The 27,878-nt window shown below is 44.6% G+C and overlaps 1 protein-coding gene across 8 annotated transcripts in view; it reads left to right on the top strand.

Annotated features, from left to right (window-relative positions):
* IL1RAPL2 (interleukin 1 receptor accessory protein like 2) overlaps window positions 1-27,878 on the top strand; it is a 592,622-nt gene that overhangs the window by 77,303 nt on the left and 487,441 nt on the right. The window contains exons 1-2 of one of the 8 annotated variants that reach the window (XM_077308261.1): window positions 16,630-16,706; window positions 22,679-22,818. The exons of 2 other annotated variants lie outside the window; for them this stretch is intronic. The gene's annotated coding sequence lies outside the window, so the exon portion shown is untranslated. Of the gene's footprint in view, window positions 1-7,444; window positions 7,553-15,867; window positions 16,000-16,573; window positions 16,707-16,871; window positions 16,969-22,678; window positions 22,819-27,878 lie in introns of those variants that run through there. 5 more of the 8 variants (XM_077308262.1, XM_077308264.1, XM_077308259.1 and 2 more) reach the window with 5 other exon arrangements.

The raw sequence follows: 27,878 nt of genomic DNA, 5'->3' as shown, positions 1-27,878 counted from the left end.
CGGAATGGCTCTCTAGCTCTTTTGCGGTATCTTAAATATTTACACAAGCCTATTAAACTACTAGGAGAGCAAATTCAGGAGGGTAGCAGCAAAGTAAAGTTTAAGTCCAGTGGCACCTTTAAAACCAACAAAGTTTTATTCAAGGTATTAGCTACCATCCTAAATGTACCAAACAATCCATTGTATACAGCCAGGCGCTATGCGACAGAAGCATCTGCTCCAATCCTACAGAGATTCTCACCTGAGGGATTTGCAACAAATCTTTTTGGAACTAAAGTACTCACCAGTTGAAGTCAAGAAACAGATTAACAAGGCCAGAGAAAACCTTTTATAAGACAGGCCCCAAAGAAACAATGACAGAACACCTCTAGGTGTCACACAGAAATCTCAGTTCAGTTTAACCCATCATCAGCAACCTACAGCCTCTACTGGATAGCAGTTCTCTCACACAAGTACTAGATTTGGAAGGAAATGGGAGTTGAGATGGTTAGAATGAGTTTGGTGGGAAACTTTTGATAAAGTATCAAGAATATCTTACAGATGCGTATGAATGCTTACGAGATGGCAGGAAAGGCCATGAAAAGGGAATTTTTTGCAGCCTCTATTGCCTCCGCTAGCTCACACCCAGAGCAATTATCCAAAACAATTCAATTGCTGACACTGTTGATGAATGGATCATCCAAAACTGTTCAAAGGGACCCTAGTTGTGAAGTTTATGTGAACTTCTTTGGAGAGAAAATCTTGTGGCTCTACTAGGACTTATCTGCCAATTTAGACAAAAGTTAGTGAACTGAAGTTCCTTGGGCTGTCCCAAGGTCCTATTTTGGACTGCTTCAGTTTGCTTTCCCTGGCTGATGTGGACAGTACCCTAGCAGATGTCCAGCCTCCCACATACCTCTAAGACCTGTGTCCCTTGTGGTTGGTGAAAGCTAGTGGTGAAGAGATTTCAGGAGATTATTAATCTTTCCCGGGAATCGTCTTCCCCGGAGCCTGGGGAGCGTTTTGGCTCCCTGGGCGACTTGGACTTTGCGCCTCTCGATTGGCCCCTCCACTTGTCAGTCCAGGGGAAGGGGCCTATCGGCACCCTTCCTCATCCCAGACAGGGCCCGCCTTCGGGGCCCTTACAGCTTTATTTATTCCGCTCCGCGAGGAGTGGTTAAAGATATTAAAGAAGTAGACAGTATGACTATATCATAAATTTCCAGGTCTCCATCTTCATTAGTATTGTCCTGGAATTTCATCTGCCGTGGAGAAGTGAGGAGAGAAAACCACATTCATTACTTTGTTCATGATCATGATTTCAAAGTGATTTCTGTTTATGATCCTAAAGTTAGTTGCTCTCTAGACAGATGGGTAGATGCAATATACACAGAAGGAAGTCATATAATTATCTACAGATGCTTCAGGTAAATGTTGTTTACAGATGGTTGAAAGACAGAGTGGTACTCATTTGCTGAAAATAGTACCTTTTTTGGCTCCGGGCAAATAGTTTCTACAATTTAAACTTATAAACTTCACTTCACTTGCATTGTGCTTGAGTCCATGCAGTATGTTTTAGGCCTTCAAATGGAAACTTCTGGAAGAACTGTATTCTCTTCTTCTGTTCTCCCCCCCCCCTTCCTTGGGATGAGGAAGAAAACTGTTGATGTTAACAGTAACAAAGTCTACATATCAAGGCAGAACTAAGATTTTTTAAAAAGCTGCCCCCCCTCAATAATCAACAGAATGGGTTATGGCAGTGGACCGGGCCACGGCGGGGGAGAGGGAGGCGCTTCCCTCCCCCCAGCAGCGTGGCGCTTGCCGGGCCTTTGCTCAAGGCCTGGTGAGCGCCGCGCTGCATGGAGGGAGGCGTGGCCGCCGGCTTGTCGGCGGGCGCAAACATGCTTGTGTGACCGCTTTGTGCATGTGCGTTTGAGCAGAATTGTCGTGCACAGAGCTGCCATGCGTGCGTGGTGCCGCCGGGCCGCCCTCTCCCTTCCACCGCTGCTAGTAGTCCCCAGCCTTAAAAGGTTGGGGGCCGCTGGGTTATAGTGTATTTGTTTTGAGCACATGAATGTACGGGCCACGTTCCCTACAACTGACCAATGTCCTTTCTCCCAGAGATGCACAATTAACCTACCTCCTTGCTTTTGACCTATGTAAACTTGAATTATGTACATAGAGATCAGCATACTTTGAGTGGAGCCACACTACAGCAGGTACTTACGGACTTAACAAACTGATCTCCCCTCATCTAGATCATTGATAAAAATGTTTAAAAGTACTGGACCCAGTACCAAGACTTATGGCACTCTGATGAAATACCATTGACAACCACTCTTTGGGTGTGGTTTTCAAACCAGTTCCCTACTTACCTGACCATCAAAAAATCCAGTCTACAGTCATCCAGTTTATCCATCAGAACTTCATGGGGAACCTTGTCAAAAGCCTTACTGAAATCTAACCACGGAACCCATCACTCGGTCAAAGACAGAAACCAGGATGGCATGGCAGAACCTGTTGGAGAGAAATCCGTGCTGACTTCACTGGATCAACAAATTGTCCTTCAGTTGATTGCAGATTGACCCCTTTAAAACCTCAGGCATTCCCATGCAAATGCTGGCAGGGGGTCATGGGAATTGTAGTCCATGGACATCTGGAGGACCACAGGTTGACTACCCCTGTGTTGGGGCACATGAGCCTGTCATGGCCCTGGGCAACAGCTCATACATTGGAAACAAAGAGGAAAGGGCAGATTCACACCACATTCATTCACCCTAAAGCAGACGGCTGCTCTGCTATCTCTCTGTTCCTTTGATCCTGAACATGGCAATTCCTCCTTAATTAACTTGTCCATCTCAGTGGACTTACATCTTTGCCCAAAACAGAACAGCTTCCCTTTAGCTATTTAGCTAATGCATACACTGTTAAGATGAGCCGTTTGCACAGAGATAGATAGACAGAGACAGAATTCTCTGTTGATAGGAACCTTCCAGAGTTGAAGGCCAGAGCGGCTGCAGGCATCAGATAAACTTGTTCTGAAGAAGCTCCTGCATGGTTCCAGCAGACGTTTGAATTCTCTGTCTCCAAGTCATGGCAAGGCTGTAAATGTTTTCTGGATCCCTCTCCCTAAAGGGATCCTGGGTTTTGGCACCAACTGATACCCTACCATTTGGGATTTTGTTTTCATTTGCACCCATTGTGGGAACAGATCCAATACCACACCAGATCGGAGAATTCTTTCAGGATACCATTTTAATAGTTGTAAAAATTAAAAGGTGACACTGTGACTCATGTCCAAAAATACAGTGTGTTCAGCTGTCCTGGGCACAGATTTTTATACAGTCAGAATAACACACTCAAATTAGGTCATTATCTAATCAACTCTTATACATTTGCTTGATAAACATCATCCAGGACATTATCTTCCATTTTCAGGCGCACGTAGCTTTTTTCCCTATACAGGCAAACTGCCAGAGCACCTTGCAGATATCTCAGTCTGTATCAGGGTCACTGCAGTACATCTTTAGCCTGTAAAAAGTTCATCCTCTATTTCTGTAATGGCAGGACATTTTAAAAGAGGGAGACCAGTGATGGTCACTCCACCAGCACATCCCTGAGGCTGCATGGAGGAAGGGAGATTTGGTGTACATCTGTACTAAACACCTTATGGTAGCGATCCCCAACCTGTGGGCCACATGTGCTCCGTCGACTAACTGGAGGTGGGCTGTGAAAGACGCCTTCTCTCCCCCCCCCCAGCCCTTTACTTCATCCACGATCCAGCAGGTGCACATGGGACTATCTCATTGCAGAGAAACAAGCTCAGGGTTGCCACTGATTTGTCATTGTCATGAGTTAAAATTTCCATGAAAACAAAATGTTCCTTATGTTCATTGTTGTGGCATGTCTGTATCTTATTTTGAAGGGATGTTTAAACATTACCATAGAGACCAGAGTCAGAGAGCGTTAGGGCAGTGGACCTTAGTAAAATTGTCAAGCGTTGAGTGGTCCCCGGTGATAAAAAGGTTGGGGACCACTGCCTTAGGGCAGGGGTAGTCAACCTGTGGTCCTCCAGATGTCCATGGACTACAATTCCCATGAGCTCCTACTCCCATGAGGAGTAGTTTTATTAGGATCTTCAGTCTTAGCAAGGTTTCCATGATGTCTAGTTCATTATTCTTACAATAAAGAGCTTTCTTTTTGATAAATGAAGCCTGTTCATTGGGATCAAAGATCCTCACAACTATACTAAATACACATCTCCTTTGATGCCCCTTGCAGGACATCATATTGTGCTCAGTCACGCACACTGAAAATCTTGCATATCCCAACATGCAGAGTCTTCCTTGTTGCTCTCCCTTTCAAGTACTGACCTTGCTTAGCTTGCAAGGTCAATCTGCAACATGTTGCCCTCCTTCCCCATGGCCACTAGCCTCATATTATGATCACTGACTGTGGTTCTCCCCTCTCTGCCAGCCCAGACACAGGTAGTTTGTAGCTCTGCTCTCTGAGATTCTTTTAACCAAAGGTGTCAGTGCTTGAATTTGGGAATGGGATCCATGTACTCTTGCCCTAGCATACCACTTAGACTCTTCAGATGCAATCAACAATTTACTTATTGCACATTTGTGTATATTAATAGGAAAATCCTGAAACAAATGGGTTCCTGACTGCAGGCTTTTAGACACAGTTTATTAATAATGAAGCTGTTGATCCATAAGCCAGAACTCCATATATTATACATTTTATCATCTTTGCAAAGGCTTGAGGGACTGGATAATATTGCTGAGTTTGAAAAGATGGACAATAGTTGTAAGCCTTCAAGAAATCAATGAAAATACAGCTAAAGGCTACTCTGGCTTCTTTCATAAACAGCATATCTAGTCCAGTTTGCATTACACCCAATTCTCACTTGAATTTGGGAAAGAAGGAACATCTAAGATTGATCTGAAGAAATATGGTAAGGATGTCTCCCCCCCCACCCCCATTAGTTCTGCTCTGTGATAGTTTGAACTCTGTGACTGCAGAGAAGGATTATGAAGAAAAAAAATATATGAACAAAAAGCAGGAATGACTATTCTGTCAATTTAGGCGTTAATTAAAAGAAAGAAGTAAGTAAGCTAGTTATTTACAGAAAAGTATGATTTTTTTTCTCACTCAGCAAATCTTTATGATTTGTATGCCAGTATGCATACAGGATTTAACTAATGAACTTTCTGTGAACCACTAGCTATTATTATACCTGACAACTACCACCTGGGTATCCACCAATTTTTGCCTAGTCAGCATTCAGCCATAGGCTTCTGGCATGACAATAGGAAAAGAAAATGTAAAGAAATCTGCAGGGATTAGGGGGAAATGCCATTATAAAAATCTGCTTGGATTTCTCCAGGTCATCGACTCTCCTCAAGGGAATTACCTTTTGAATCTCATTAGCATATGCAGAAATCTGAATTTCCAAAGACCTCTTAACATTGTTAGAAAATAATTCTAGCATGCTATGGGCAAAGTATATCACAGACCAACACTGATTTAATAGCTGTATTTCTTTCAAATTCTATCCTTCTCTCTCCCCCCACTCCTGTATGGGAAGAATAAGGATTACCTGCACATGACGCCAGGAATTCGATGAACTGGAGGTCCCTGTATTTGTTTGGTCTTTCCCCTCAATCAAAACACAAATGTCTCACATGGTACCACATTCTGCTTTGTCTCTCACCTAAATCTCTCTGGGAACTCCTGGACCAAAGGGTCCATAGCAAGGGGAGTCAAAGGAAGGGGAGTCTTAAGAACTGAACAGCAGTGAATAGCTGAAATTTCAGGAAGCCCTCCTTCAATATCCCAAAGGAAACTGTTTGCCAAATCTATTGTAAGCCTTAAAAAGGCATTCCTAAAATATCTTCATCTTTACTTCTGTTTTCGCAGGCCTTAATGTGTGTGTCCAGGGTTCCTCCACTGATGGGGATGTCTTTCCAGGCCTTGCCACAATGCAAAGCTGGCAAGAGCTTTGGCTTCTGAAGTCTGAATTCTTTGAGTGACACATTTGGGGTGGCTAATATTTAGGGATGCTCCTGCACATACCTCTCTCAGGTGTCAGACACAGGTTTTGCCACGATGCCCTAAGGTAGAAGTGTGGGCTTTGGGTACCATATTCCAAATTTTTGGAGTCATCGGGAAGGCTGGAGTATAGGACTGACATCCGTGGTTCAGGAACTGAAGCGATGAGTGGGGAGGGAAACCAGTGTCTGAGGCATTTTGCATATACCTTGATCATTTTTCTCCATTGGCTGTTTGTCAAATTTGGTCTTGTCTGCACCTGCTTTTCTTAGCCTGTGCCATAGGAAGGAGCGGCTGCCCTACTGTGACTGGGGGAGTCAAGGGTTAGAATGTCTGAAAGTTCTGGGGTGGAGCTTGTGGAAGAGAGCTTGGCTGGCTGGGGCAAAGGGACTCCACATTGGGAGCATTTGGCTGCTCTTTGGGATGACTGAGTCCTCCCCCAGGTGCAGCCAATTAGCTGGGCTGCTTTTAGGAGAGACAGCAAGCAGCTCTTTGGTGTGGATACAGTCTATGCAGAAACCCTCCTGTCAGGCTTGGATTCCTTGGCCTGTGAACTTCTGACTCCTGGCAAACGGCTTTTGACTACGCATCTGGTAATTGGACTGGCTTTGTTGAATATAAGAGCCTCTTGTGGCGCAGAGTGGTAAGGCAGCGATATGCTGTCTGAAGCTGTCTGCCCATGAGGTTGGGAGTTCGATCCCAGCAGCCGGCTCAAGGTTGACTCAGCCTTCCATCCTTCCGAGGTCGGTAAAATGAGTACCCAGCTTGCTGCTGGGGGGTAAATGGTGATGACTGGGGAAGGCACTGGCAAACCACCCCGTATTGAGTCTGCCAAGAAAACGCTAGAGGGCGTCACCCCAAGGGTCAGACATGACTCGGTGCTTGCACAGGGGATACCTTTACCTTTACCTTTACCTTGTTGAATATATGCTTATCTGGATTCTGACCTTGGTTTTCCCTCAACTACTCTTTGCCTTGCCCTTAACTCTGCTTGCTTTGATTCCTATTGACTTGGACTGGACTTTGACTTTACTCTGGTGTGGACTTCGGCTAGGCACTACAGCCCAGGCACCTCCTGCCCCTGGGTGTGGCCAGCTAGGGCAGCATAATTTCAGTGGGCTCACGCTGGAGTAGCTCTTCATAACTTTTCATTGTCGATCATTCATAATAATAAAGAGATGCAACAGAGAGACAGGCCAGGGACACTAACCCATGCAAAAGCATTGGACTGGATCTTCAGAGCAGTACTTGTATACTGACAGAAATGACTGTTGGTGTGCAGCTTGAAGAATGTACCTGCTGCTAGCATTTCTTGCTATCCTGCAGGGACAGACCAATGCATGCTTTTTCTTTTGCTAAGCATGCAGTTAATCTCACACCTGCTTTTCCCCAGCTTCACCCATTTTTTGAACAGCTACATTGATCATCCTGAAATGGACCAAGGGTCATTCAGAAAGGGAAGAGTTCTGAAAGTAATCACATAAAGATGACTGAAGTGTCAAGGTATACTACACAGGTATCATTCAGAACAATTCTCTATTGTGTATTTTGACGAAAGGGGACCATAAATACACAAAGAAAAAGCCTTGAGAACTTTCTTCTTAATTGGGGAACCAGGTTCACAGTGACCTGGATCTGAGAATCCTGTTAGTTTTGATGCGAAGGGGTGGGGGGATATGAAGTATTATTATAGATCATATTTCATCTTAAATTGGGGGACAGATCTGAGATGAGAACTACTACAGCTGAAATGACACTTGAAGATTTCAAAGTATGTTTCAAGATAGAATGTAAGATGATAAAAGGAATGTCTTCCCTCATTTCAGAGGCTGCTTTTTACATGAGTTGCAAAAAAAAAATGCTGTGAAAATCGGAATAATCTATATATAATGCTTCCATTTCATTATTGATTTCTAGTCACGGGCTCTAATAAGTCAGCTCAGGGCCCTGACTGATTGTTACCTGCACAGGGCTCCAAAGACATGGGAAGAACTTACTTCACAAACCTTGGATGGAAGAAAAGGACTCCAGAGCCTGTTTGGACTCTGAGGTTCCAAATGTTCTCCATGAGAAGGTAGCTCTGCTCTTATTCTGAAGCTCTGAGACTCATCCCTAGAACAGTGGACAAGTCTATCTCATCCAAAAATATCTATACCTCTTCATTAAGAAAGAACAGGTGCTATTTTTCCCCTTCCAGAGATTACCTGAATATTGAGGTTGCCAAGAGGCTTGGGGGAAAATGTCCTGTCTCCTTTAACAGAGGCTTAATGTGGGTAAATGGGCTGCAGAAGATTTTATAGCATAGAGACAAATAAGATCACCTGGTAAATGATATTCTATCAAGCCTCTATTCCAGGGACAGGACAGTATTATCCAGAACTGTGTGGCAGACTACATTATTTAAAAGCTTAGAAGTGCTGTGTAAACAGATAAGGGACTATGAAGGGTGAATTCTTTACAGAGCCACAAAACCTTGAATGATAGGCTGTTCTAAGATATCTGATTGGTTAGCATTAGCTGAACAGAGAAAGGCTTCTGAACTGAATGCTGAGAATTCAGTCTGATTCAGCCCTAGATGAGAATAGTTGAGTACTCACAGTTTTGGAATTTAGCTCTGAATGAGAGCAGCAACACAGGAGAACTGGGTAAAGTTGGCAAGGATGAGTGGATAGTTAGATGAAAACTCCCTTTAGGGCCAAGGAATGGGGATAGATCTTCTAGTGAGAGGAGAATTTCCCTAACCAGTCAATCAGGGAGCTGGCTATGAACAATGAAGATCCGTGATCTAGTGTGGATAGAAACTGCCTTTGGAGACCTTAAGAGTTAAAAATTCAAGACAAGTAGTGGTGTTTCAACAGAAAAGGTTTGGATACTGGGAAGAGGGTACCATCATCCTGGAAACCAAGAGTCAGATAATTCTCAAAGAAAATATACTAGAGTGTTTGAGGAAATGCTGAAACAAAAACTTTTCAACATAAAGGTTTTAAGTAACTGTGAATAGCTTAAGAAACTCTCATTAGCCTGGAACATAAGGCATTTCATGATTTTACCTCAGAAATGTTCAGTCACTGATTTTACCTGACCTTTCCCTTCTGTTAAATAAAATATTTTGCTACTTTTAAATTTCAAAATGCCTTGAGCACTATTTAAATTGTTTAAGTTAAAGAGGGCTCCTGATCCTTTCCTTAGCTTTCTGGGCTGAGCCAACAGCCAAAATATTGTATTTTGACAGGTAGAACAGCCAGAGTTCTTCAACAAACAAGAAAACACACTTCTAGGGTGGCTCAGTCAGCAAAGGGAAAGAGAAACAAAAGAAAAATCTTGCCTCTGAGGGAAGGAAACGGACAAGGCCATTACAGCCTATTGCAACCCAAGCCTACATAGGTGGGTGGCCATTTCAGTGAAGCCAGATAGGGAATGAAGAGTTAAAGTCCCTCTTAACCCTCTCCTCACCACAGCCCTGGTGGTGTTTACAGATCTCTAGACATCATTTCTGGTTTGCCCTTTGGCATTTATAACTGTTTTAAATATCTTATCTTAAATCCAATGCCTGTGAAATCAAGAGCCCCCCCCCTTTAATGCTGTTAGCTCAATTTGCTTCCAACTGGCATTTCCTTTTGATTGCATTAATTGCATTCACACTGTGGAAGATGCTGACAGCTTTTATGACAAAGATTAGATGAAGGATATTGGGGTAGGGGATTAAGTTTCACTAGCGTGCCTTGTAACTTTTTACTCTGCTTCTTCATCTTGCCATCAGAGAAGCCAATATTGTCAACAAACTCATATGAAATTGCCCATTACACAGACCATGCAAGACCCTTGGTCTATCAGGATCCATATTGTCTGATGTGATTGGCAGACTCTCCAGAATCTTCAGTTGAGATCTTTTACATCACTTGGTACCTGTCCATTTATACCTGGAGATACAAGGAATTGAACCCGGAACCTTCAACATGCAGGGCAGACACCCCGCCTCTGAGCTACCAACACATTCCCTGTTCAGTACTGCTTCTTTACAAGCCTGTTACTGTTGTCGGCCCATCAGTAATACTTGATTTGAGGGCTCAGAGGGAATGCAGGGTGGAATGCATACAGGGTAGAGGAGAAGCGCAATTCTCTGCCAGAGTCAAGGCCAGCTTGTGGATACAGATTCAGGATTAAATTGTATATATATATCTCAATGGGCACAATCAAATCAAGCTGGGTTTCAGACTTTCTATCTTTCATTATCAGGGAGATAACTCCTTCCAGCTTGATTTGATTGTGCCCATTGATTTCCATGGTATGGGACTCGGGGTCATTACAGAAGGAGGGGGAAAGATGACATTAAAATCAATTCTGTGTTTTTTATTCTTTCTCTAGACTGGCACTGATTTCAATGTGATACTGGCAACTTTGTAGATGCAATAAAAGTCCAGTGGCCCCTTGGATCCTTAATATTGCCATTTGACTTCCATTGTGTTCTCCTGCAGTAGACTGAGATCCCCACCTGGTTGTTATCAGCCCAGCATAAAAGCCCAGTGTCTCTGTCCATTGTGGGGAAGGGGTTGTGGCTCAATGGAAGAGCCTCTGTTTTGCATGCAGAATGTCCCAAATTCAATCCTTGATATTTCTGACTGCAAGGATCATACAATAGGTGATATGAATGATCACTGCCTGAGACATCAGAGAGCTGCTACTGTCGGAATAGATAATATTGACCCTGATGGACCAATGGCTTGATTCAGTATAAGGCAGCTTCACATATGTGCATTTGTATCCTTAATAAGCACCTCAAACATTTGTGTGAATGTTGCACTGGTATGCTCACTGAGCTTGTATAACTGCTTTATATGGACCAGGGGTAGTCAAATGGGTAGTCCCTGTCAGGGGCTCATGGGAATTGTAGTCCATGGACATCTGGAGGGCCGCAGTTTGACTACGTCTGGTATAGACAGAATGCAGACCAGTTGAAAGGCGGAGTGCATGCAAAATTCCGCAGGTAAGTTTGTTTGTCTTGTCAGCATCATATTTAAATCAGGTCCAAATATGGGTTTCCACCAGCAGTTGGGACTTCATCCTGACAGCATTCACATACTGTCAGCTAGATCAGGGGTAGTCAACCTGTGGTCCTCCAGATGTTCATGGACTACAATTCCCATGAGCCCCTGCCAGCAAACACTGACAGGGGCTCATGGGAATTGTAGTCCATGAACATTTGGAGGACCACAAGTTGACTACCCCTGAGCTAGATGATAATAAAAGAAATAAAACATAACATTTATGTAGTGCTTTATATTCAAAGCACTTCACATGCCTTATTTTAGTAATCTTGATGTCAGCGTTATGAATGTAGAGAAGTACTATCATGCCCACAGCTGAGAAGCTGAGACAGAAAGGCTGACTTGGCCAAGGGTACTTGAAGAGTTTTTGCCAGGAAAACTTGGGCCCAAGACTTTGTTATTTATAGCTCCATCACTTAGCCATTGCATTATCTTCCAATTTAATATATAACAGTGTGTCAATAGTGACCTCTTGCTCTCTACAGTGTACAAACATGAGAGTCCTTACTTAAAAGAATAAGTGTGATGTTCAAAAACTATGGGGCTGTATTTTAACTGTAAACATTTGCTGATCTAGAAGTCACTGGTGTCCTTCAAAAGAATTTCAAAGGGAGAACACACTATGAACGTGCTGAATTCATCAGAGGTTTCCACACATCCCGTTTTCCCCATTCACTGTACATGCTAATATATTAGCATGGTACACCCCTTACAGATGTTAGTTAATTTAGCTGTATCATTATATGTTTTTTCTAGTACCCTATTGAATCTGCTTAATAGGTCTGGTGCTGTATTGTCCTTAATGTTTTCATTTAATCCTACCTTGTCTGTCCATCAATAACTGGGAGTGATTCTCACCCATTCTATAGGAATGAATGATTCTTTGGCCTTCCTTATAACTTCTCCCCACTCCTTTTCCAATCACTTGAACTATAAATACAACTTTTTTGGATTGGATACATCTGATGAAGTGACCCATGAAAGCTTATGCTGAAGATTTGTATGCTGAAGATTTGCTAAGATTTGTTAGCCTTTAAGGTCTTTATTTACCAAACAAAAATTGTTAGTCTTTAAATCTGGTTTTGCTACATAAGACTTACACAGCTGCCCCTCGAGCTATTTCAGTAGATAAATTGTTGGAATATATATGTTTGAAATGTTGAAAAATACCCACAGGTCAAAGTGAGTTTGCTGCTCTCAGCAACCCAAATACCTTATCTCCCCTCACCCTTGTAATCCAAAATTACTCTGGAGGTGACTTCTGATTCATTTATCCATATTTTGTAGTGCAGTTTTGAAGTGAACAGAGAATCAAGTTAATTTCCTTCTTAAAAAAAATCCATCTGTAGTAGCACGTCTCTCTTTTCATGAATAATGTAGGTGTCTCTTCACTGCACAGTAGAATCATAAAAGTATTTTTTTGATTTATTAGAAAAAGTTAAAGTGTGCCTGATCGTGCTTTATCTGGTCATTGAAAATTAAAATATAAATCAAAAGAATCATTAAATATAATTTCACTTTACTGTACATTTGAAGTCCAGAGGATGTACCATTCCAGGGTATCTAATCTCTTAATTCAGCTAAAAAGTGACTTTTAATAAGTGACTAGATAAATGATGTAAAAGCATCACTTTTGCGGCATAATCGAGCCACAAGAAATAAATGTCCAGTTGAAGTGTCAGAGAGATTATACATGATGGCTGAAATTGCCAGCATCCCAGCAAGAAGTTGACGAGGAAAAGATAGGCAGTTCACAAAGTCTTTCTAATTAGTTGAAAGATTTATACAGATACTAAACATTGGCTGTTTTATTGATTTTTCCCCCTTTTGTCTTACTTTGGTCCTACCATAATTTTTGCTCATTTGCTGTAGACTAGAGAATCTTTCTGTGTTCACAGATGTGACATCCCTGGAATTGCTAAAGGTTTAAAGAAGAAAATCTATATTTTTTATGCTCTTCAGCTCATCTAAATTTAAAAGACCAAGATTTCCCCTTTGTTATACAAGCGCAGGTCAAAAGACATTTTTTCAGAGAAATTCCTGCTGCCCAATAAGATCCACCCCTGGAATCAATGAGAAAATGTGCCAGTGGGGTTAAGCACTCAGCACTTCTTCCAGCAGTGAGAAGGTCTGAAGTCACATACCTGGGTCTGGTTACCTTTGAATGAGAGACTGCAGGAGTCTTACTGTATCTTTGTTGTGTTTCTTTTCTTTTAAACATCTATAAGTAGAGATGGCTTTAATGAAAAGGTCATTAGATGTGAAGATTCCTTCTCCTGAGTTTCCAGTGCTGTTTATTTTGAAGCCCTGGCCTGGGCCTAGTCTGCATACAATAGATAATGCACTTTCAATGTGCTTTCGCGGCTGGATTTTCCTGTGCGGAACAGGACAATCTACTTCTAAAGTGCATTGAAAGTGCATTATCTCTTGCGTGCAGACTAGGCCCTGGACAGCTCCAGAAAGCCTGATCTTGGCAGCTAAGCAGCTTGGCCTTGGGTAATATTTGGATTTGAAATCTCCAAGGAACACTAGAGTCAAATCATGGAGGCAAGCAATGGCAAACTGCCTCTAAAAGTCCCTTGTCTGGCTGTCAGACAATCCTTAGAACTCCTGACTACACTAAATATACCGTTCAATAAATGTTTATCTTGACAGGCAGAAGTTCTCTAGGGTCTCAAGTAGAAGGCTTTTATATCACCTGATTCCTTTTTTTTTAAAGCCTAGGATTGAACCTGGGACCTTCTCTACAGCTGAGCCATACCTCTATTGCAAGCTGACATACATGTTTATGTGCTCTAAGACCTGGCTTCCGCCTCTTTGACCTGAACCATTTAAGTGAGCATAGTCTGAGTCAAGTGGTTTGCCACTGACATATGTGCCTCTTTATGTGCCTCCAGCCATCGCATCCTTCCCTCCAGCCAGTCCCTCCTGATGCTGGACTAGGGCCCTTTTGGATTGAACCCTCTGCGCTTTCTTAGTGTTCTGGTCCTGCCCCACTTGGAGTTTGGAGGCTCTTGGTCACGGGTAGTCAAACTGCGGCCCTTCAGACATCCATGGGCTACAATTCCCAGGAGCCCCTGCCAGCGAATGCTGGCAGGGGCTCCTGGGAATTGTAGTCCATGGACATCTGGAGGGCCGCAGTTTGACTACCCCTGCTCTTGGTTTTGGTGGGCTGTAGATGGAATGTGGGCTTTACATTTCCAGGTGGGGCTGTGTCACATGGTTCTCAGGAGTTGCATATTTTTGATAAGGTTTGTTGGATCTTGGCTTAATACTGTTACTCAGATTTTGGGTGCAAGGTTGGGTCTGGGGTCCTGTCCTGGCATTGCGAACCAGATATACTAATTCTCCCCCCCCCCCCATACACACACCATGTCCCGTCTTTGAAATGTGGGCTTCACTGTGGATGTACCTGAGCTATTTGGGGAAATGTATGAAATGGCCTTATCTCAAATAAGAACAGTGTTGCCTGCTTTGGCTCTCCAGCCTTTCCCAGCATCTTCTGCCTGAGATCCTTTGCCAAGACGGAACCTACAAGCTTCCAAGTACCACAGGTGCCAAGTAAAGACTTATCTGTTTATCATTTCAAAGCTATTTAGCTGGTATCCTTAACAGTCCAGCCACTCTGATTCCCATGCATGATTCCCCACTTCTCCACATTCAGCCAGCTGGGTGACCTTGGGCTCACCATAGCCCTGATAGTGCTGGAGGACATCTGGAGGGCCACAGTTTGACTGCCCCTGGGCTAAAGGTTTAAAAAACAGGCCCAAAGGTACCACCTCACCTCAATTTCCTGAACCAAAGCTGGAAAACCCATAGTCTCCCTCATAGAATTCATGTCTCCCCACTCAACACTATGAATCGGTCTAATTCCATGCATGTTTACTTGGGAGTAAGCCCCATTGAACTCAGTGGCATTAATTCTGTAGATATAAACATGCATGAACTGACACAATGCAATCTTAAACAAGCTCACTTTGAAATACGCCTCACTGAATAAGCAGCTTTGTGTGTGTGTGTGTGTGTGTGTATGTATAGACAGGAGGATCACAGGAATGGGCATATTAAGTACCATCAAGTTGCTACTGAATTATGGTGAATGAATGTCCTCCAAAATGTCCTATCGTTAACAGCCATTCTCAGGTCGTGCAAACAGGTATCTTTATAAAAGCAGCTTGGATGGCTGCACCCCATTCATTCATTCATTCATTCATTCATTCATTCATTCATTCATTCATTCATTCATTCATTCATTCATTCATTCATTCATTCATTCATTCCTGTCCCCTAAGGCTCAGGGTGGTTCACATAGAACAAGAACAATACACCAAACTCAGTGACTCTATTGAAAGGCAGCAGTAATAATAATGAACAGAGAAAATCACATTCTAACAGAGTAAACAAGAGCCTCTTGTGGTGCAGAGTGGTAAGGCAGCCACATGCTATCTGAAGCTCTGACCACGAGGCTGGGAGTTCGATCCCAGCAGCTGGCTCAAGGCAGACTCAGCCTTCCATCCTTCCGAGGTCGGTAAAATGAGGACCCAGCTTGCTGGGGGGTAAACGGTAATGACTGGGGAAGGCACTGGCAAACCACCCCTTATTGAGTCTGCCATGAAAACGCTAGAGGGCGTCACCCCAAGGATCAGACATGACCCGGTGCTTGCACAGGGGATACCTTTACCTTTAACAGAGTAAACAGTCTAACGTTGGTCAGATCAGGCGTACCAAAAAGGGAAAAAAACGGCAGGGGGATACCCCATCTTCAATCTTGTGCTTTGATATTCAGGGTCCATATTTGAAACTGAAACGAAAGCCAAAAGTCTCTTCCATCTCCCAAACGTCCGCTGGGGCCCCGAGCCGACCGCAGTCATGGCCGCTAGACGGCGCTGCAGCGTCGCCAGCTCCATATCCCTGAAAGGTAAGTAAGCGAAATGACATTTTTTGCCTCGCGAAAGGAGAAGGAGGGGAGGGGGGCTGGATTAATAAAGAAGCAGCAGCAGCTGAAGTCTCGATGCAGGACGCTCTCCCCCTCCCGCTCTGCACCTGAGCCCGCCAGTGAAAAGGGGACGAGCCTGGCGAGCGCGGGGCAACTGGCCGTCTCTTTTCTGCCGGCGGTGGGGGGAGACCCCCAAGAGTTTGCAGGCGGAGTTGGGGAGTCCCGGCGGGTCTGGAGGACTTGCGAAAAGAATCGCGGGCAGCTGAAGCGCGTCGAGCCGCCCGGCAGCGACCGACTCTCTCCCCGCGGCTCACCCCACTTCTTCCCAGCCAGGCTCCAAGGAGGGAGGGGGGCGCCTCCGTGCCCTCTTCCCCGCAGGTGCGCTGCTGGGCTTGGCCGCGGGCTCCAGGTGAGCGGAGGGGGAGCTGCTCAGCCCCGCAGGCGGCCGGGACGGAACTGATGGGCGGCGGGCCAGGCTCGCAGGGCGTGTGAGCGGCGGCGCCCCAGAGGCTTCGCGGGGACGCTCGGAGGACGTCTCTGCCTCTCCCGCTCTCTCTTTCGACGGCCGCGGATGTAAGGGCGGATTCTGGCCGGCCGGAGCGTCGCACTCGCCCCCCCCCCCCGAATGTTGGCCAAGGGAAGCGGGGTCGCCCGCCGCGGCTCCTGAGCCGCCCGCCGTACGGTCGCAGGTAAGAGGCGACGCGGGTTCGGGTTCGGGTTCGCGCTCGGGGCGGCAGAGTTCCGCGGCTCCGAGAGTCTTTGGGCTGAAGCGACGGAGGAAGTCGAGCGCCTCTGGGCGTGTGCAGAGGGCGTCCGCCCGCCCACCGCCGCCGCCGGTGAATCCTCAGGAGCCTTCGGGAGCCCGGCTGCCTCCGGGAGCGGCAGAGCAGCAAACTTTTCTTAACTTTTGTCGGGAAGTTGCGTGAGCTCTCGCAGCGGCCCTAGATTTAGGTCGTTTTCAGAGGGGCTGTTGGTGCTTGGCTTTGCAAATTGTATCGCGCAGTGGCTAACGTGCAGCGGAGGGAGGGACAACTGTTTCCCCCCCCCTTTTTTTTAAATAGCAGGGTGAGTTTTAATAGCTGCATGACAGGCAGAAATCCTGCCGGTGAAGTTTCAGTCTGTAGTTGCGGGGACAGGGCAAGAAGTGTACCGGGCAAAGCTTCACCTGCTGGATTTCTGCGAAGGACCCAAATTGCTAGTCCAAGCGGGGGCTTCTCTAATGTGATTAGAAATTCTACTGCTGAAACCCTTTTCTGCTTTTTGACTGGTGCTGAAATATTCTGGAAAATACTTTAGAATCTTGAATCTTCTCCTCTGGCTGGTTTCCTGCACTTTCCCTTTACATTCTTATATTACTTAAATAAATGAGACCATGGCTGTTTTTTTAAAGCCATCATATTTCTGCTCTGCACAGCCTGAAGCATATATTTTTGCAAGCTTGTAGAAGATAAGGGAGGGTGTATTTTTTTTTTTTTTTGGTTTTGGTCATGTTCAGTTGGTTATGCTCATACCTTCTGGGAACTGATGCCCTGGATTGTTGAGACAAAAAGAAAGAAAAAATTGGGGATGGACTAGATGACCTCTAGATCTATTCCACCCTTCCAACCTATCCTTTATCACCCCTAACAACCCTAGCCAAGTAGCATCTTCTGCCAGCTGTCGCCAACCTTCCATGAGGGTTAATACAAGTACACTATTTCAAGGGAGAAATATAAAGGAGTTGAAAGGATTTAACAGCTGTTCCTAAATTTTGGGTTGGGAGTTATTGGTCTTCAGGTGTTCTCAATAGAAACTAGCTTTTGGAAGCCACTCTGGGGGCAGACTGCTGCTCCCCCCTCCCTTTCTTCCTTGTTACCCTCCCTCAAAGGAACAAACGGAGCCTGTGTCAACAGTGGAGTTAAGTAAACCGGTAATTAGCCTTGTCAATGAAGTTCTCACCCAGGGAATGGCAGCCATGTGCGAGAACATTGATTCCTGCCCTATGATAACTCCTTTGATTAGGAGACAGGCTGCAGACTTCAGTGTTCCTCCAAAAGTGCTCCCAGTCCCTGGGCTGAGAGAGGTTTTTGCTTGGCAGTGTTTTTCCTGCTCCTTCCCTTTCTTTCTCGGTGGTTATGATCAGCTTGTATGTATGTATAGTTAAAATTACATGAAGGGATGGTGGAGGGCACTTTAATGTTCAGATGTGGAGTTATGGACAGGACAGACACTGTTGAAGGAGGCCCAGGTTTACATCCCTGCTTTATTGTAATAGTACTTGTGGAAGCCCCCTGGCCCAAGGAGCAGTAAGGGTTGAGGTGTGTCCTACTGCATGCTATTATTAATTTGAGTCTGTTGAGCAGTAGATCTAATTGAATTAGTAACATTTATTCCCAATAACTGGGGCAAAACTGCAGTCCTTATTTGGTTTTCTGAGGTGCCATTTCTGAAATTCAGTGGGACTGGTTTCAGATGCGTTGTGGGTGGGGGATAATGCAGATGTTTCCCATAGGGAACAGTCCTTGGTGTAATGGTTAAGAGTGGTGATTTCTAATCTGGATTTGATTCCCCACTCCTCCACATGCAGCCAATTGGATGACCTTGGGCTAGTCACAGTCCTGTTAGCTGTTCTCAGAGTTCTCATAGAGCTCTCTCAGTTCCACCTACCTCACATGGTGTCTGTTGTGAGAAGGGGAAGGAAAGGCAATTTTAATGTGCTTAGACGGCCTTAGGCAAAGTCCTGTCTCTTAATTTCACCCTCCCCCCCTGCAATATAAAAATACTGATTTACTTTTCAAAGCTGTCGTATTATAAAGTGGCACATTATGGAAATAGTCTATAACTGCAGCTTGATACAAAGTGTTTAAACTCTAGGCTGGGGAGGGGTAAACTTGCAAAGAGTGTCCAGGCATCACTATGCAGATGGCATAATGGTCAAAGCCTTTTCCTGTGTACTGGGAGGTCTTGTGTGGAAAAGGCATAGCTTGGAGTTGCATACAAATACAGTATTCATAATGCATAGGGCTTTTTGCAGTGGACTGGATTTGGGCTTTAAGCAGTCTCTCTGAAGTTAAAGTTTAAACATACTGGGGGACACTAAATCATTAACATATATTAAAGTGTCTTTTAAGAGCAGTAATGGCAAACCAAGCTAATTGTGCGATCATGAGTAGAGGTCTTCCCACAGAAATCCCTTGACGTCTGTAAGTGTACGTTTGTTCAGGATTGCATTGTTGGTATCTTTCCCGTCACTTAAGGCATTTTGACCAGGACCGAGGGGTCCCGTTTTCAAATCCAGATGTCCCAATCATGAAGCCTGTTGTGTGCCCTTAGCCAGTGTTTCTCAGCCTAATGTAACTTACAGGGCTGTCAGGCTAAAGGAGAGGAGCAAAGGACAATATAAACCTCTCTGAACCATTGAGAGCAGTGGTTATCAACCTTCCTAATGCTGCAACCCTTTAATAGAGTTCCTCATGTTGTGGTGACCCCCAACCATTAAATTATGCAAGGGTTCTTTCACAGAAATTAAACCGAAACTGACCAATGGTGTGAAGATCCATTGTTCATGATTGCATAGAAACTGGTTCCCCCCCCCAGGGTTTCTCAGTTCAGTTCTGCTTCTTGTCTCACCATGCTGATCTTGCTCTTTTCCACTGCTACAGACAGACTAATGCTCTATCTCGTTCTACCCCGCAAGGCTGTTGTGTGGATGATGCCACCCTGCCCTGCTGCGACCCCTGTGAAAGAGCCAGTCAGTCAGTCAGCCAGCCAGTAACCTTTTATTGGCATAAAAAGAGCTATTCAACCCCCAAAGGGGTCCCGAGAACCACTGATTTAGAGGAAGGGTGGGATGAAAAAATGACAGATACTGACTTGAGGAGCTTTGATGGGGATTCTCTGGCTGCTCCTCTGTGGTTTGGAGGGGTAGGTGAAAATCTTACTCCTGGGGGGAGGAGGAAAGCCCCTTCCTTCCCTCTTGGGCTGACAGGTTTGATGGAATAAGGTAGGCTGCTGCTGGCTGGGTTGCCAACACCTTGGAAGAAAAGGAACATCCAATTCCTTTAATAGAGGCTCCTTGTGTGCAAAGGGCCAGGTGAATATTTCCAAGGCACAGAAAAAAAGAAAGTCACCCAAGTTAAGCCTTTTAGAGGGTCTGAACACTCTTTTATTTAGGCTGGTGGACCGGAGTTTAGAAGGTCGGTCCCAAAGTTGGAAGGCATCCAGGATCTGCAGTTTCCAGTTCTGCTCTTTTTGTTGATGTTTTAAATTTCGTGCATGATTAATTAGTAGGGGCTTGTAGCCACCCTGTTCTTTCAATGAGTACCAGCAGCTTCCTCTACCAAATCACAGACTGCTTCATGTATAGGATGCCTGTTCTTATTTTATATGTGGGCTGGAAGTCTCACTGCAATGTCTTGCATGGTAATCACAGTTGTTTTCATGTGCTGGAATTTGGAGTCTTTTCAACGACTTGACAAGGGCAGCCATGAAAACTTCCATAATTTAAATTCCATGCATTTAATTGCCCTGAGTGATTTGTTGGAGACTGGTCTTACATGCTGTAGCCACCTTTTGGTGTAGGGTAGCCACTCTGGCTTGGGAAACACCTGGAGACTTTGGGGGGTTGAGCCAGAAGTGGGTGAGATTTGAGTAGGCGAGGGACCTCAATAGAGTATAATGTCATGGAGTCCACCTTCCAAAGAAACTATTTTCTCCAGGGGAACTAATCTCTGTCACCTGGAGATCAGCAGTTAAACAGGGGAATCCCCTGGTCCCACCTGGGAACTGGCATCCCTATTTTGGTGTTCTTGCTGTAGATCAGGGGTAGTCAACCTATGGTCCTCCAGATGTCCATGGACTACAATTCCCATGAGCCCCTGCCAGCGTTTGCTGGCAGGGGCTATGGGAATTGTAGTCCATGGACATCTGGAGGACCACAGGTTGACTACCCCTGATGTAGATTACATGCTACTTTATCTGTTGCTGGTTGCTGTTATTAGCCATTAACTGCTTGTGAGTGATAATCTCACAGGACTGATGCCCTATGTCAAACAACCTCAGCTAGGGATGCCAGTCCCCAATTGTGACCTGGGGATCCCTAGAATAATAGTGCATCTCCAGGCAACAGAGATCAGTTCATCTGGAGAAAATGACTGCATTGGAGGGTGGTCCATACCATTATACTCTTTTGAGGTCTGAAAATTTGAAAGAAGAAAGACTTCATTACATTTGTGCCATTTTGATTTTTGCCTTCTTATTGTTCTCGAGAAATCTACGGTGTTCTTCTATCCCATCTGGTGACTGTCACCTCTAGTAGAAAGGCGGGATATAAAATTTGTAAATAAATAAATCTTAAGTGGCCATGAGATGCCTTGTACATGTCAGGCTTTTAATCTCTCTGTTTCTGGTATACAGAGCATGTGCTCTCCCAGGGAGCCACAACTGTATGGCATTGCTTTCAACAATTTCTTTCTCTACAAGCTGTTAAGGTGCCTGATGGGGTGGCTAAGAATGCAAGGATGGCAGCTTGGTTTTTTATTTAACAGTGGGACAAGGGCGTCTTTTCTGTTTTTCTGCAATAGAAGATCTCTGAGTTTATTGCAGTGGGGAGGAAGACAGCTGGCGCCTCAGGATTCAAGATATCTCCAATTTGATTTGGGGGCTGGGTGAGGAAAGCCGGGCAGTCCTGGGAAAGACCACTGACTAATGTTCTAGGCTATAGAATGCTTTCCATCACATGCCTGCACAAGTGCTGACCCTGTGTCTTCAACTGGGCATCGGTCCATGAATACAGATAGCTTTTTACTGGGGAGCAAAACTATGTACATAATAAGCAAATGGTCAAAGTTTCTTTTTAAAAAACCCCCAGATTGCATTGAGATTAATGAGTTAGACACGCAACAGCTGTGTAGACTAGGTGAAAAAATGGCCTCCACAGAGGGCTATTGTTAGGAACAATCTCACCACTAAAACAGGGAAGTGCTCATAAAAAAAAGGTAAAGGTATCTCCTGTGCAAGCACCGAGTCATGTTTGACCCTTGGGGTGACGCCCTCTAGTGTTTTCATGGCAGACTCAATATGGAGTGGTTTGCCAGTGCCTTCCCCAGTCATTACCGTTTACCCCCCAGCAAGCTGGGTACTCATTTTACCGACCCCGGAAGGACGGAAGGCTGAGTCAACCTTGAGCCGGCTGCTGGGATTGAACTCCCAGCTTCATGGGCAGAGCTTTCAGACTGCATGTCTGCTGCCTTACCACCCTGCGCCACGATGGAAAGTGTCATCTCAGTCCACATCTTATCAATTCTGAGAGGTAGTTTCCAAGGCAAGTGGGAGAAATGCAAAGGTGCTCTACAGTCAGGACCAGTTCAAGCTGTTTTGTGGACAAGAATCAATGCTTTCCCCCATCCCTCTAATCTTCTGGTGTGTAGCAGTAAGAAGTATTGCATGTCTCCCTTGAGGATGGGAGGGGCTGGCAGGGGCTCATGGGAATTTTAATCCATGGACATCTGGAGGACCACAGGTTGACTACCGCTGCCATAAAGTACATGAAAACATTGACCGGAGATGCAGTTAAGAAAACCTGGGCTGGCTGACTAGGCTTGTCAGCTAATTTCTGCATAGATTCATTAAACCTGCATAAGAAGAAACTTCCTGAGGGACAAAGATTCCTTTTTATTTTTAGATGATGCTGCCTGGACAAACTGCAGTTGGCACCAGCTTAGAAAAGACATCCTTCCTATGTGGCAGAAAAGAGAGATACCTCTTCTAAAGCAACAATGACCATCTATTTGGAAGCCCCTGCATTAGGCTTCTTTGGCTATGGTGGGTAGATAGCATCTTGGCAAATGTAATGGGCTTAAACTACAACGGTATAGGCTAGATATCAGGAAAAAGTTTTTCACAGTCAGAGTAGTGCCCACTACAAAATGTAGTGCCCACCCACTGGTGAAGCTTTTTGTGCTTCAATAGGTCCTCCATTAGGCTTTTAAATATACCCGGCACCCCCCCTCCCCCAAACTGTAAGCAGTTCACTTTAAATGTACCCTTGTGGATAACTAATGTTTTTATCTCAGCCACTACTGGGTCCACAGTGAGCTATTGAAAACACCCGGCCCCCACAGAGCAATGCTAACAGGTGGCTTATGTCCAGAACCAGGAATGCATGTTGTTGTAATTCCCGGTTAATCATGCATTTATAGTTCGCACATATTCTAATGTCCCAATTAGCTTTCATTGGAGTCACTGGAGGTTTCATGCCAGGCTGCAGGCTGGAGTTTTAGTCATGGCAGGTTGCCCCACCTCTTCCTGCACCCACACAGGGGAGCATTTGGCCCAGTGCATCTCATCTGCCCCCAATTAGTGTTCCTGCACGGGAGCTGGGACAGTGAAGTTCCCAGTGCGTAAATGGTCTATGGGGAGCTCCCATGGGGCGTGCAACACCCGTTCCACAACTCCATGAGTCACTAGTTTCTCCAGTTCCTCCTCTATTTTTTTGGCAGAATGCAAATGGCACCTTCCATGGCTTCAGCCCATGGAGGGCTCTCTCAGTGAGGGCCAATTAGAGGCCTTCTGGTATTTCTCAGTGGCATGCCGGTTCCTCTGAGTGGTCCTTGGGAGGGCCTCCCCTTGAGGGACAATCAGAAGGCCTGCATGTTGTCAGAAGTACTGATCTCCCCCCCCTCCCCTCTGAAAGATAAGATATAAGAAAACATATATAAAATGTAGTCTTTACTTTTGCCCCACCCCATCAGAAAGGAATCGGGAGTTTTGTCAATGGAAAACTGGCTAGTTGGCATCCTTAGTTTCTTAGTTGCATCTTTTAAGAGCCACCTTGGTGTAGAAGAAGAAGAGCTTGCTCTTATATGCTGCTTTTCTCTCCCGAAGGAGGCTCAAAGCGGTTTACAGTCGCCTTCCCTTTCCTCTCCCCACAACAGACACCCTGTGAGGTGGGTGAGGGTGAGAGAGCCCTGATATCACTGCTCGGTCAGAACAGTTTTATCAGTGCTGTGGCAAGCCCAAGGTCACCCAGCTGGCTGCATGTGGGGGAGCGCAGAATCGAACCCAGCATGCCAGATTAGAAGTCGCCACTCCTAACCACTATGCCAAACTGTAGTAGTTAAGAGTGGTGACCTCTAATCTGGAGGACATTCCTCCAGATGCAGCTAGCTGGGTTACCTTGGGGGAGTCGCAGTTCCCTCAGAGTGCTTTCAGTCCCACATGGTTTCTGTTGCAGGGAGAGGAAGGGTAGGCAGTTCTAAGCCACTTTGGGACTCCGTCAGTTAGTAAAAAGTGGGATACCAGAAACCAGCTTTTCTTCATTTATTAATCCTCTAGGTTCCCTTTAGCTGTCTTTTAATGTTGATGTATTTGTTTCCCCTTTATCTGCAAGAATAAAAACTAATTTTATAATTGATGGCTTAGGTATAGAAGGCAGGAAGCAGAATATTGGGGGAATAGATGATTTGAATATTCTGACCTTATTTGGACCACTTTCTTGCATGTCAAACTTCTATGTATTTAAATGTCATGCATTGATAAATTGTCTGTATTAACTAAACGATGTGTGGGAAGTTGGATCAGGTAGTTTCTTTTTTTGTTTTAAGCATGACAAATTAACTCCCTTCTCCCTTCCCTATTTTAATGCATGTACTAAAAAAGGACCTTATTACTGTTTTATACCAAGATGATGATATGGAGATACTTTGCACGAAATCAGACTTTGAATTCCAGGTTCTTTGCAATGATGTTAACTATGCTGTGAAAACCAGAAATGACACTGTCAAAATGGCAATCATTTTAATGAGAGCTTTGGGGGGCGGGGGGAGTGATCTGCAATGTTCCCTAATTCAACTTCCTGCAAATCTTGAGCCCAGAGGAAGACATTTTGCCTTGGTGTAAGACTAGGGGAACATTCTTGGCAAAAGTTGTGTTTGATCCTTCCTCTCCTAATCGGGGCTTTAGAGCTGTCTTTCAGATACTGGACCAGTCAGGGAACCAAGCAATTGGTCTGTTTTCTTTGACTTACCGTCTCTCTTGGTGGTTGCTTCCATACGGATGTTTTACTGTGTTCATGATGGCTGGGACTGAAGATTTTGCACTCTTTGTCCTCATAGAAGGAATAGATTTCTGTCAAGGAGGATAGATTTCTGTCAAGAAGGAAGCTGTCTTCCCAGCCTTGTTCCTATGCATTTGGAGAGGGGGGGGGGGGAGAACTGAAAAGCACACCTGAGAGAACTGCATATAGGAGGACTGTTGCACTAGCAGTAGCAGTTGTTTTCTCTCCCTTTCCCTACTTTTGGAGTGCTCTAGAAAGGACAGGAAAAAGAATTAAGGAAAGGAGAAAGAAAAGGAGTAAAATTATCATAGAGCACTGGCTTTCAACCCTGGGGTCCTGACCCCATTTGTGGTTGCCTGGCCCCTTCTGTGGGGTCCCCAGGTTGGTTGTCGCTATGGCAGCTGGTAGTGTTGGTGGGCTGGTAGTGGTAAAGAAGGCAAATGCAGTCATGGGCTGTATCAATAGAGGCATTATATCAAAATCACAAAATGTCATAGTTATACTGTATATTCAGGGGTCCTCAACCCCTGGGCCAGAAATAGTCCCGGTCCGTGTACTGAGCTGCGGTGGGGGGAGGGAGGCACCTACTATTTCTGTCAGAATAAAGACAAACTTGAGGCCTCCTTCACTATTTTGGAGCTCTGCCTTTTATCCATGGGTTTAGAATAAGTCCAGTTTTGAATTGTGAGATCAGTTCCTTCCCCCATAATTCCTATTTTTTTTTCACCATTCCCTGTCCTAATATTAGGTTCCTGAAAATATTCATCTAGTACAAAGACCATCAGCTGAACTGATGATCTCATCATTTGCTGTTCCTGTCCTTTATGGGTGCCGAAATGTTCAAACATTGAGTAGTAGCCGTCTATAATCCTGTATCATTGGATGCTATAAAACTCAGTAACAGAATTTACCAGTGGGAATTGCTGCCCATTCTATAAGATATACTATGACTAATGCAGCATTTGCAAACATACCCCTGTAGAGGTATAGTGTTGTAGCTTGATACTCTGTTTTCAGCCTTATGAACCATTTTAACCTCAATGTGTTTAGTTCTTATGAACTCCTTGGGCAGGAGTGTGTTACACCACATTACCGAACAGGATGACAATGTCCCACCTGGCACTTGACACACTGCTCTGGGAGATCCCATCCAAGATGTCCTCCACTTCAGAAGGAGAATGACCATTACTCACCAAGAAGGGTCCTTCTCTTCTGAGGTACAGAGGACATCGTGCCCCTTCCATCATATCATCTTTTAGTTTTGAGCATGCTGTCAACATTATTCTAAGTATGGTATCACAGTGAGCCTCAAATTAATATAGAAAGAGGTATGGAATTTGTCTTGTATTGGTATTGTATCTCTCTTGCTGAGTTGCATGTTGTCTTTTCTATGAAGTTATGTTTAGATATATTTAGATAGTTAGAAGTTGTTCCTATGTCTTGAAGTTCCAAAACTGACCTGGGGGTTGTCAAGGAGACAGGAAATGAAGTTTGTTCCTGACTCTCTGAGTAATTGGTGGGAAAACCCCTCGAAGATGTCCTCCCTACCTCAGAAGAGAAGGACCCTTCTCAGTAAGTAATCAGTTGTTGAGATGTCAGCTCCTATTGAAGTCAATGGCAAAGTTTCCATAGAGTTTAATAGATCTGGATTGCACCCTCAAGGCATGTAACTGAGCCCTCGGTAGTCAGAGACTTCTGTTGCTGAGCAGGGTTGGAGATTTCTCTGCTGCAGCAAACTGACAGTGAAATCTGTTACTGCCAATAAATTAATCTACATCACATTATAATGGGTAGCCTTAATTACAGGTATGTGTCAGTGTTGCTAAACATCAACCCATATTATTTGTTAATGTTATTACAGAAAGTATACTTAAGTGTCAGGCTTGTTGGAGAGGAAGAAGGGATGTTGGCATCAACATTCCCATGTCAGATTCGTGGTGGCACATCAAGATTGTGGGATGTTTATTGCACTTATAGAAAACAGCCATGTAAAATTACAGTGACATTTTCAGGAAAAAAAGGTAGAATAAATAACTTTCCCCCTAAATAAATGTTAGAATCATAAAATCATAGAGTTGGAAGGGGCCATACAGGCCATCTAGTCCAACCCCCTGCTCAACGCAGGATCAGCCCTAAGCATCCTAAAGCATTATTACTATCATGGTAATCCTAACCTCATTATGAATGTTGCTTTGCTTTGGGATTTTTGAGAGGGAAGTGAACGTAGTTTTAGATTCTGGTAAAACCCCATTTAAGCATTCCTCCTGAACTTTTTTGGGATAGGGGCAGGGAGCAGATTTGGCACGCTAGATAGTTCACAACTGGAATGTAGTCAAACATTGGTAAAAAATCCATGAATCTATCTAGGGCATTTCTTATCCTGCCTTTCTTTAGAAGTGCTGAATAAAGCCCATACATAGTTATTTTCTCATTTTAATTCTCTCAAAAAGCTTTATTGGAAGTAGATCTGAACACTCCGACATCTGTAGTCGATTCCAATCGATACATGGCAAGCAAGCAGTTATCAATGCATTCTTCCCGCCCAAATGCCCTTTCTTTCCCAGGGTGAATTACCCCCCCCCCCTCTCACAGGTGCCATCCTGGGCTTCCTGCCAGACTGTCTCTAGTCCGGCCGGCCTTGGGTGACAAGTGCCCTCCCTTTCAGATAACAAAGCACAGAGTGACATTTGCAAGAAAGAGACACAGTATGAAAGGATACACAGCAGTGTGAAATAGTGCAGGGTTGTAAAAAGGGTTACAAAAGGTTCTTCAAACAACACATATCAAACCAACATGGAGTTTCTCTGGTCAACCACAAATCATGGCA

This window comes from Paroedura picta, chromosome 13, assembly GCF_049243985.1.
Source record: "Paroedura picta isolate Pp20150507F chromosome 13, Ppicta_v3.0, whole genome shotgun sequence".
NCBI lineage: Eukaryota > Metazoa > Chordata > Lepidosauria > Squamata > Gekkonidae > Paroedura > Paroedura picta.
This window is presented reverse-complemented; position numbering and strand designations above follow the sequence as displayed.